Source organism: Tachypleus tridentatus, chromosome 2, assembly GCF_004210375.1.
Source record: "Tachypleus tridentatus isolate NWPU-2018 chromosome 2, ASM421037v1, whole genome shotgun sequence".
NCBI lineage: Eukaryota > Metazoa > Arthropoda > Merostomata > Xiphosura > Limulidae > Tachypleus > Tachypleus tridentatus.
Window position 1 is genome coordinate 58,663,095 of NC_134826.1, and position 10,644 is coordinate 58,673,738.

The following is a 10,644-nucleotide window of genomic DNA, read 5'->3' on the forward strand; positions in this document are numbered from 1 at the left end:
ATCTCGTGAGCGTTCTAAATTAGAGGACTGCTTTTTTTCGTTTTTCTTTTTAATTTCGCGCAAAACTACTCGAGGACTATCTGCGCTAGCCGTCCCTAATTTAGCAGTGTAAGACAAGAGGAAAGGCAGCTAGTCATTACGACCCATCGCCGACTCTTGTGTTACACTTTTACCAACGAATAGGGGGATTGACTGTCACATTATAACACCGCCACGGCTGAAAGGGCGAGCATGTTTGGTGTGACAGGGATTTTAACCCACGACCCTCAGACTCGGTGTCGAGTGCCTTAACCACGTGGCCATGCCGGCCTGATTGAAACGTTTTATTTATTTAATAAAAATATAAATAACATTTATACACACACACACATTGTATTATACTTTTTTGGGGGGGATTACAACTGTGGACAAGATTCCAATAGAAAGCAAATATCTTTTTTTTTATTCTATGAAAATTACAACTATAAAGAAATGATACGAATTTTTTAAATGTTTATAGACAAAAGAGAAATATATAATATTACACGTAAGCGTAAGTGATATATTGGAAAACAATTTCCTTTATTCATACGACAAATAATATTTTTTGTATGTTTTCTTGACTTTAACTTCTCTAATGTGTAGGAAGTAAGTGATGCACTACTGATAATATATAACTGTAATTTGTAACGTAATCGTATGTGCAATATATTTAACATTTTTCTTTAATTAATAAAAATCGCTCGATGAAGAAAAAGATCTCCAGGAGACAACAGAAGGTGGTCAATTTCGAATGTTGACGTATATGTCGCTCCCCAGTCACTTTAGGCACACATGCCGTGATTAATGACAGCCGGCCCAGATTTTTGTCAGATAAAAGTTTACATTATTCCTCCTAAACCTTGTCTTACTCGAAAATCTTAGCGGCAACTATATTATTTTGTCTTAAAACCTGTCTTCACTATAATACGATTAATCACTATTTCGTATCTTTAAGCAGCCAATTTTTCATGTCCTTCTGGACTTGTAAATATCCTATTTATTTGAACAAATATTTTCTGCCCGGTATGACCAGGTGATTAGATCGCTCGACATGCAATCTAAGGGTCGCTGTTCGGATCCACGTTGCGCCAATCATGCTCGCCCTTTCAGCCGTGGGGACGTTATAATGTGCGGCCAATCCTACTATTCGTTAGTAAACGAGCAGCCTAAGAGTTGACGTTGGGTGGCGATGACTAGCTGCCTTCTCTCTAGTCTTACACTGCTAAATTTAAGATGGCTCGCACAGATAGCCTTCGTGTAGCTTTGCGCGAAATTCTAAAACCAAACTAAAAACAAATATAATCAGGGAAAATCGGCTCATTATCTCAGGGAAGTTTTATGTTGTGCAGTTCCGCCTCAATATACAACATATCTGTGTTATTCTGTGCTGCGTGTGCTTTCTTAACAGCCTAAAGAACATTCTTAGCTGGGCAGATAAGAGTTTGAGTTTATAAATAATTGGGTGATGTTAGGTAGCATAATCTTATTTCGGACGAGTCTCCGATTTATTACATTATGTATGTTAACGAATTACTAATTTGAGTAATTGGGAATTTGAAGTTGAGCTTAGTAGTTAATATGAATCAAACTTACAATATTTTTCAACAAGATTGATACAATTTTTTTTTTAACATAAATTTACTTCTTATACAAACATAAAAACAATACAGCTTATAATAACGGTTGTTACCAATAGTTATTACGAATTATAATTTATGTACAACAGTTTCACAAACTTATAAACGATACTGAATCTTAGATCTGGTCTAGAACTGAGTATTTTATCAACGATTCAGCTCCACGAAGAACAAATTAATTCTTAGTTAATATTATCACATCCATTACTTTAGGTAGGCTGGTTCGGTTAGTCTTCCTAACGATGTCTTTCTTGGCTATCCTCACACCATTTCAAGTCCACTTCTTCCGGCGAAGAAGAAATTGAATGTTCTTGTACAAATAATAATGTGCAAAGTAGTTCACTGAAGTTAAACGCTTGGTAATGTTCGAAATCTATAATTTTTTTTGGTTAACTTCTGTAATCTTCCTATTGACAAACGTTAATGAATTTATAGCTTTCTGGGTCTGTAGTATTCTGTCAAACAATAGTTTTTTTTCTTGCCTAATCCGAGGGTCGCGAGTTCGAATTCCCGTCGCACCTAACATACTCGCCCTTTTAGCCGTGGAGATGTTGTCAGTTATAGAAAATAGATTGAGCAGTAACAACGAACATGTTACAGTGGATATCCTGCAAAGAAACAAAAGTAACTGTAGCAAGAATTTACTGCTCACCAAATAAACAACTAGACAGAGCATTACTCAACAACATCTTTTCCCACAACCATAACTCTATAGTTATGGGAGACCTAAGTAGTAAAAATGTTAACTTTGGATGCCGGAGCTCAAATAACAATTGTAGAAGTCTATTACAATTCACAGATGACAACAATATAGTCTTATTAAATGATACCACCCCTACACACATAGCGTATGCCACTAACTCCAGTGACATACTTGACCTGTACATTTGCACATATGATGTGAGCCAAAAACTAATAAAATTCCAGGTGGGAAAAGATGTTGATAGTGACCACTTACCAATATATTGTGTCTTCGATCTCGCCCCCCATGAAAATATAACCTACAGAAAAGAAAAAAAATTAATTATAGTAAAGTAAATTGACAAAATTACAAATAGGAATTAGACAATTTATTACCTAATAAAGTTATAAAAGAAGTTAAAACCCATATTGAAATGGATAACTACTATCAAACAATAACGGAGTGCCTTCAGAAAGCAGCCAAGCAAACAATACCAAAATAACATCATAAAACAACAAACAACACATGGAAACCCAATATCGAAATAATTACCCTTAACAAAAAACGAAGACAATTAAGAAGACAGTACATGATAACAAGAGACAGAGACACAAAAACGCAAATAAACAATATAAGAAATCTCATCAGAACACAAACAAAACAACAAAACAAGATAAATGGGACAACTACTGCTCAAAACTAAATGATAAAACTGACCCGAAAAAATTCTGGACACACCTTAAAAGTCTCATCAATGATAATACAGTCGCAAAGAAATATCCTGCACTCGAACATAATAATACAATAGCACACACAAATAAAGAAATAGCCAAAGCTTTCAAAGATCAACTTCAAAATACTTTTAAAACTCACACTGATCCAGATATGATTGCATATTTCTACAATAAAGTCACCAACCATATATTAAACAATAAAAAACAATTTGAACCAAGTTTTCCAATAAACATAACTGATACAAATACAAGTTCCGACACAGATTATACAAGCACGTCACCAACAAATGAAATATCCCTTCAAGAACTACTCGAAGCAACACAAAAAACAAAGCACCAGGTGAAGATGAAATACAAGCTATCGTTCTAAAAAAGGGCACTCCGAAATTGTTTGACCACCTAAAAACATTTTACTCTATCTCTATCCTCAGGATACATCCTAGTTTAGTGGAAACTCACTAATATATTAATGTTCCATAAGGAAGGAAAGCCAGCAAATAAACCTAATAGCTACCGACCAATCAACCTGACCAGCTGTGTAGGTAAAATTCTCGAAAGAATAATCAGTAATAGACTCTCCACATTCTTGGAGATAACATCAAAATCACCAAAAGAACAAAATGGATTCAGGAAATTTAGACAAACGACAGACCACCTAATCAGATTAACAGAAACCATAATAGATAGCTTCAATAAAAAAGAATGTACTGTCGCTTGCTTCCTTGATATCGAGAAAGCATTCGACACTGTATGGTACGATGGTCTAAGGTTCCGAATGAATGAAATGGAACTACCGTGAGGAATTATTCGCTGGTTATCTAACTTTTTGTAAAATAGAAAGTGTAGAGTAAATGTTGAAGGAACATTTTCTGAATACTTCACTCCTGAAGCTGGTGTCCCTCAGGGAGGGGTGGTTAGCCCTATACTCTTCATCATGTATGTAAACAATATGCCACTGAGGGATCCAAATCATGGATTCTCTTCATAGTTCGCAGATGATGTGGCAGTCTGGAAAAGTGCCGTAACACCCACGATAGCAGCCACTAACATCCAACCGCAACTAAATAGAATAAGTGAATACTGTAAAAAATATAGAATAAAAATAAACACAGCAAAAACACAACTCGTAGTCTTTACGAAATTGACAAAATATAAAAAAAACTACAGCCTGAAATATATATGAATGGTACACTACATTAGACTGCCACGTAGGCAAAATTTTTAGGTCTAACCTATGATTCAAAATTAACATGGATTAATCATGTTAACGAAATTAAAAATAAAGTCTGGCAAAGAACCAACTATACTAGGAGTCTAACTGGCAAAAACAGTGGAGAATCTACAGATAACATACTAAAAATCTATAAAACATATATTAGACCAGTAATAGACTACGCAGCTCCAGCATGGATAACTGTAAGCAATAAAATAATTAAAACCAAACTACAAACAATCCAAACCACACCCCTCACAACAGCATACAAAGTTCCAAGAACAATATCATCTCGATTCATACACAAATATTCGAACATACCAACCGTACCAAATAAACTCCTACATAGTACAATAATGTGCTTCGATAAAAATTGGATGAAAAACGAATTACTATGCGAACTAGATAGGTACTTCATACATGATGAAGTTAGTCCTAAATATCTCTCCCCAGTTAATTTATACTTTAAACATAAAAATAAATACATAAAAATAATAATAAATATTAAATAATAATAATGATAAAGTTCCACCAACAAACTTGACATTCTGCTGATAAAGTAAAATAATAACTATATATGTGCCACAATACATGGACATTGCCCTGAAAAGGATCAGAATAATATTCAGTTCTACAGTTATAAATACCAATCCGGCAAGAACATAAGTACGGGGAGGAGGAAGAGGTCACAGAGAACCTGACCCTCCAGGGTATGAACTTTTATTACCCAAACACCGAGAGAGAGAATAAGAACTGAAAATTAATTACTTTATGTGTGAAAATGTCGAAACTTTGCTCTCTACTTATCAATAAAAGTGTTAATACCTATACCAACCCTTCTGAGATAGGTTTGTTGCTAATATTTTTCTAACGATTTTCACATTATAATATATTAATATACAGTTTTAAGTACTGAGGTAAAAGTTATTATTTTTGTTGATAATCTGAACTACTGACATTTTGTAAACAATTCTCATGTGTTATACGTAGTAGTAAGTGCGACTGATCATTATTCAGGTTTATCAATAAACAAATTAAAAATTGAGTTATAACATAAATTTACCTAGTGTAAAAAGTTAAGTTGCTATTTCTTAGAATATTGGCTAGAAATATACTTTCGCTTCTGCAGACATTTAAAATAAATAGGTTCAAATCGGACAATGTGACTTTTGATGTTCCAATTTTTCAAGTTATTTTAAAATAATTTGTGAAATACCAAACCCATATTTTTGAAGACTAATATATAATTGTTGATAACTTCTTACCAAAGTAACTTAAATTATGAAAATAAAATCATTAATAAATAAAAACAGTTATACTATTTAAAGGTATGAAAGAAATAAAATAAAATGCAGCCGTTTTTTATTAATTCCTAATTCATAGTGAGGTTTTCAACATCGAAATAAATCTGCATTTAGGCTTACCAAGGACATTGTGTTACGCTTTAGTTTTACGAAATTAGGTGTTCATAAAAGAAATATGGAACATTTAAACAATAGAAAAGCGCGTTTGTAAATAAAAACGTCATGCTTTATTCATAATATATATGACAAAAATAAATTAAACGTCATTTGCAAGCATTTCATTTAAGAGTTCAGCTGCAAATAACTTTATTTAGTCCACAGACAGTTTAGAGCAACACATCAAACAACGTTTTAAGTTATAAATCAATTATCAGTCAAAGAATAATAATAATAAGAAGAATTTTGTACTTCAACAAAAATTAATTTTAGAATACTTAAAGGAATTAATACTAAACTCCTTATGCATGTACTATGTAAAAACATTTATGACGTCACTTGTAAGAATTTGGCATTTTTCAAAAGGAAGTCGCTCCCAGTGGCTTGAAACGCTACAATTCGCGTTTCTCTGCGTTTGACGGACAAAGTAAAGATAAGCTGTTGCGGAGCTTTTTACTTAACAACAAGAAACAACCAAACCATAAAGAGATTTGTTTGAACGTTCGACAAACGCTTTTCTTCTCTCTGATGTGAGAGAACCAGCTGACGTAATTGCTTTGGTAAATTTTTGCCCGCTACTTATGTATATTTTATTTTAATTTCAAGTTATCCATTTTACCTTCATTTTAGGCTCAAATAGATCTATTTTATCTTCATTTTAATTACCCTGGTGGAAAGAGATAAGACTTTGGTTTTACAACACTAAAATTAGGGGTTCGATTCCTCCTGGTGGACATAGTAGATAGCCAGAGCTATCTTTACTATAATAAAATACCTATTAGACCGTCATCTTAATTTCAGGTTCATGAACATTTTTTTTTACTTTAATATTACCTTCTTAGCCTGGAATTGTTATAACACAACTGTACGTGAAATGAGCAGTTCTAAGTTGTACATAAAAAATTTGTTTACAACTGTACGTGAAATGAGCAGTGCTAAGTTGTGCTTATAAACTTTGCTTATTATCTTCTGCACTTGTTCTCACATTATCATTACATCCACCCAAATCTTCAAACTCTTTGTTATGCAATAGCAGTTTACTGATAGGCCGTTAATCCTCTAAATCGAGGAAAACCGCATACCAAAATACCTTAGCAAAATAACTTCATGAGACTCTTAATGAAGTGTATCAGGAGGAAAATATAGCAACTGATGATCTAAAAATCAGCTTCTTTACAAGTTCACTGAATTGACAGTTTCAGAAGCTATGTTCGAACTTTATTTCATTTATGTAAACTTCCTAAATATCTTCAAATAAATATCTATGCATAAACATTTGTTAGCATATCTGTAAATGTATGTAAACCTACGAATGTAAAATCTGACAGAATTTGTAGAGTAGAATTTTGTATCGTCATATGGAAGACATCTTTGTACAGTAAAAGTTGTAGACCTTGGCATTTCAACAATAATCCATACACTTGAATCTAAGAAGGTTTCTCTAAGAGATTCGTACATATTTCTGTTGAATACTTGGTTCTGTAAATGAACTTGAAGTCTATTGACTTTTCGGTAAGCCTCTCAATGAAGAAACCTTCCAGCAGATTGTCCACTATAAATCTATTTTATAAGTAACATTCTGAATATAACTTTAAAATTTTTTAATTGTCAGTAATTCATACACTAGAAGGCGAGAGAATAATTTCTTTTCTCTTTAGTAAATATTTTATTTTGTGACACTGTAATAAAAGAAAAAAGAATTTAAATATTGTTATTATTAATTCATAAAAACATATTTTTATTTCGTTTCTTCATATAATTTAAATCGTAATTTTAGTATTGGTCTTCTTGCAAAAAGCAAAATATCCAAATAATTAGAACTTCACAGCCTTGATGAAGCGTATATTGAGATTCGAAGTATTTCAGTATATTATAAATTTCTGTATATAATATACATGTAAGTAATATACATTTATAATGAAGAGAATTGGAAATTCATATCTAAGCTGTAGGTAGTCATACATTAATTAAGGCTACTTTATGTTTTTTGTTACATATTAACATTTTAAATAGTCTAAAACTAATTTAAATTGCAATTCAGATTTAGAAATTAAATAATTGTCGATATGTATCTAATTTATGACACTTGCCAACAATATTGATACACACAGTTTCTTTTATTCTTATACAAATACATTAATAATGCACAAACAATAATACAATTTACAAAAACGGTTATTACAAATAATGATATGCACTACATGGCCAAAAGCATGTGGACACTCCTTCTAATTAGTTGGTTCAACAACACTCATTACTAACATAACAGATGCATAAAATCAAACATACAGCCATACAATCTCCATAGATAAACATTAGCAGTAGAATGAGTCGTACTGAAGAGCTCAGTGACTTTCAACGTGGTACTGTATAGGATGCTACCTTTCAAACAAGTTAGTTCGCCGAACTTCTGCCCTGCTAGAGCTGTCCGTCAACTGTCGGTGCTGTTATTGTGAAGTGGAAATGTCTAGAAGTAACAACAGCTCAACCACAAAGCGGTATGCCACACAAGCTCACAGAACGGAACCGCCGAGTACTGGAGCGCGTAGCGCGTAAAAATCGTCTGTCCACAGTTGCAACACTCACTACCGAGTTTCAAACTGCCTCTGGAAGCAATGTCAGCATAAGAACTGTTCGTCGAATGCTTCATGAAATGGGTTGCTATGGCCGAGCAGCCGCACACAAGTCTAAGATCACCACGTGCAATGCCAAGCGTCGGTGTAGAGTAGTGTAAGGCACACTGCCAATGGACTCTGAGTCTGGCGTATGCTAGGAGAATGCTACCTGTCTTTAACCATAGTGCAAACTGTAAAGTTTTGTGGATGAGGAATAATAGTCTGGAGCTATTTTTCATGGTTTGGACTAGGCTCTTTAGTTCCAGTGAAGGGAAATCTTAATGTTACAACATACAATGACATTCTCAAGAATTGTGTGCTTCCAACTTTGTGGCAAAAGGTTGAGGAAGGCCCTCTTTTGTTTCAGCATGACAATGCGCTCATGCACAAAGCGAGGTCCATAAAGACATGATTTGCCGAGGTTGGTGTGGAAGAACGTGACTGGCCTGCACAGAGCTATGACCTCAACCCCATCGAACACCTCTGGGATGAATTGGAACGCCGACTGCGAGCCAGGCCCTCTCGCCCGACATTAGTACTCGACCTCACTAATACTCTTGCGGCGGAATCGGAGCGAATCCCCGCAGCCATGCTCCAAAATCTAGTGAAAAACCTTCCCAGAAAAGTGAAGACTGTTATGGCAGCAAAGGGGGGACCAACTCCATATTCATGCTTATGGTTTTCGAATGAGATGTTCAACAAGTACAAATAGGCGTGATGTTTCCACGTACTTTTGGTTGTGTAGTGTATCTACAAAAGTTTTATAAGCTTAAAGACAGTTTTAAGTCTTCTTTCTAGTTTTAATCTTCCTTGATGTCTATTCGAGGGTTCACGGAAAGCGAGTTAACTTCTTGTTTATTTAGATACAATTCACTTAACAGGGAGCAAGCTTCGCCCCATCTGATTATTATCTATTCCGAAGTTTGCAGAACTATCTTGATGGAAAAGAACTTGGATAACATGATGTCAAAACTACCCTCTCTACATTCTTTTCCTCCAAACCTCAAGAATTTCATAGAAGTGGCATTCAGAAGCTTGTGAATCGTTGGCAGGAAGTAATTAATAATACTGGAACATACATTATTGATTAAATCACATTAAAAACATTTGAAATCCTTTCTCTTTTTCTCAACCTAAAATCGGACATTACTTAAGGTATGACCTGATAGATGATACACTAGTGTTTACGTACACACATATGTTGTGGATTCTTACACTAGACAATTTTCTACAAATTTAGTGAATAAGTAGGAATTTCACAAACAGATTTAACAATATAAATTAAATATGAACAAACATCGATATTAAAATACATATAGAATAGTAAATCTGTAACATCTTACAGTTCGTAGTATTTAATTTTCCAGTGAGTATATTCACAAACCACAACTGAAATATATTGACACTAATATTGAATTACTGAAATAATAAATCTTTCAAATATGTTTCCTAAAATGTCTGAAATTAACGGCACTTTTACACAGGACAAAAAGTTTATCCAGGTTTTTTCTTATCCATACAATGTTTCCATTTTCCTGCGTTCTTAAAAGAGTTTGAGATTGGAGCTGATTCCTGCTTTCTGAATGAGAATATGTTTGCTATTTGACTGAATTGTGAATCAAAACTCAGACATGACGAAGTATTATTCATATATCGTCCGTCCACCAGACGATGGGCATGAATACGCCTTACTGTAAGAGTAATTAATACAGGGTGTCCGGAAAGTCACTGTGTAGTTTTATAATCACAGTCTATTTCAAGCCAGCAACTGATTGCAGTGTTTAGAAACAAAATAAGAAGGATCCAAGCCTGTAGTGATGCCAACGGGGGTCACTTTCAACAGTGTTTATAATTGTCATTCATATTTACCTCCTGTATTCTATATTGAAACATGTCTGTTAATAAATATATAAGTGCACAGTGACTTTCCGAACACCCTGTATAATGCGGCATACAACTAGACTCTATGAAATCAGTTTCTAACATTTTCGATACTGAGACAGGATACATTTGCGAACGTCTACTTGAGTCTTAAGTGACAAACGATACGGATAATGGCAGATCGCTCGTGTTTTAACTTACAGCCATCTAAACATCTCAGAACGGTTGGTATGGGTATTAACACTTTTATTGATAAGAAGAGAACAATGTTTCGACCTCCCTGTTCGTTCGGAAGAGGCTCCACTACCTGCTGAGATACTTCAGATTAATTTGTAACAATCTGCTGTGACTGGCCGGCTTCCTACATGATTGAAACATCCAAAATGATTGGTTTTTTGAGA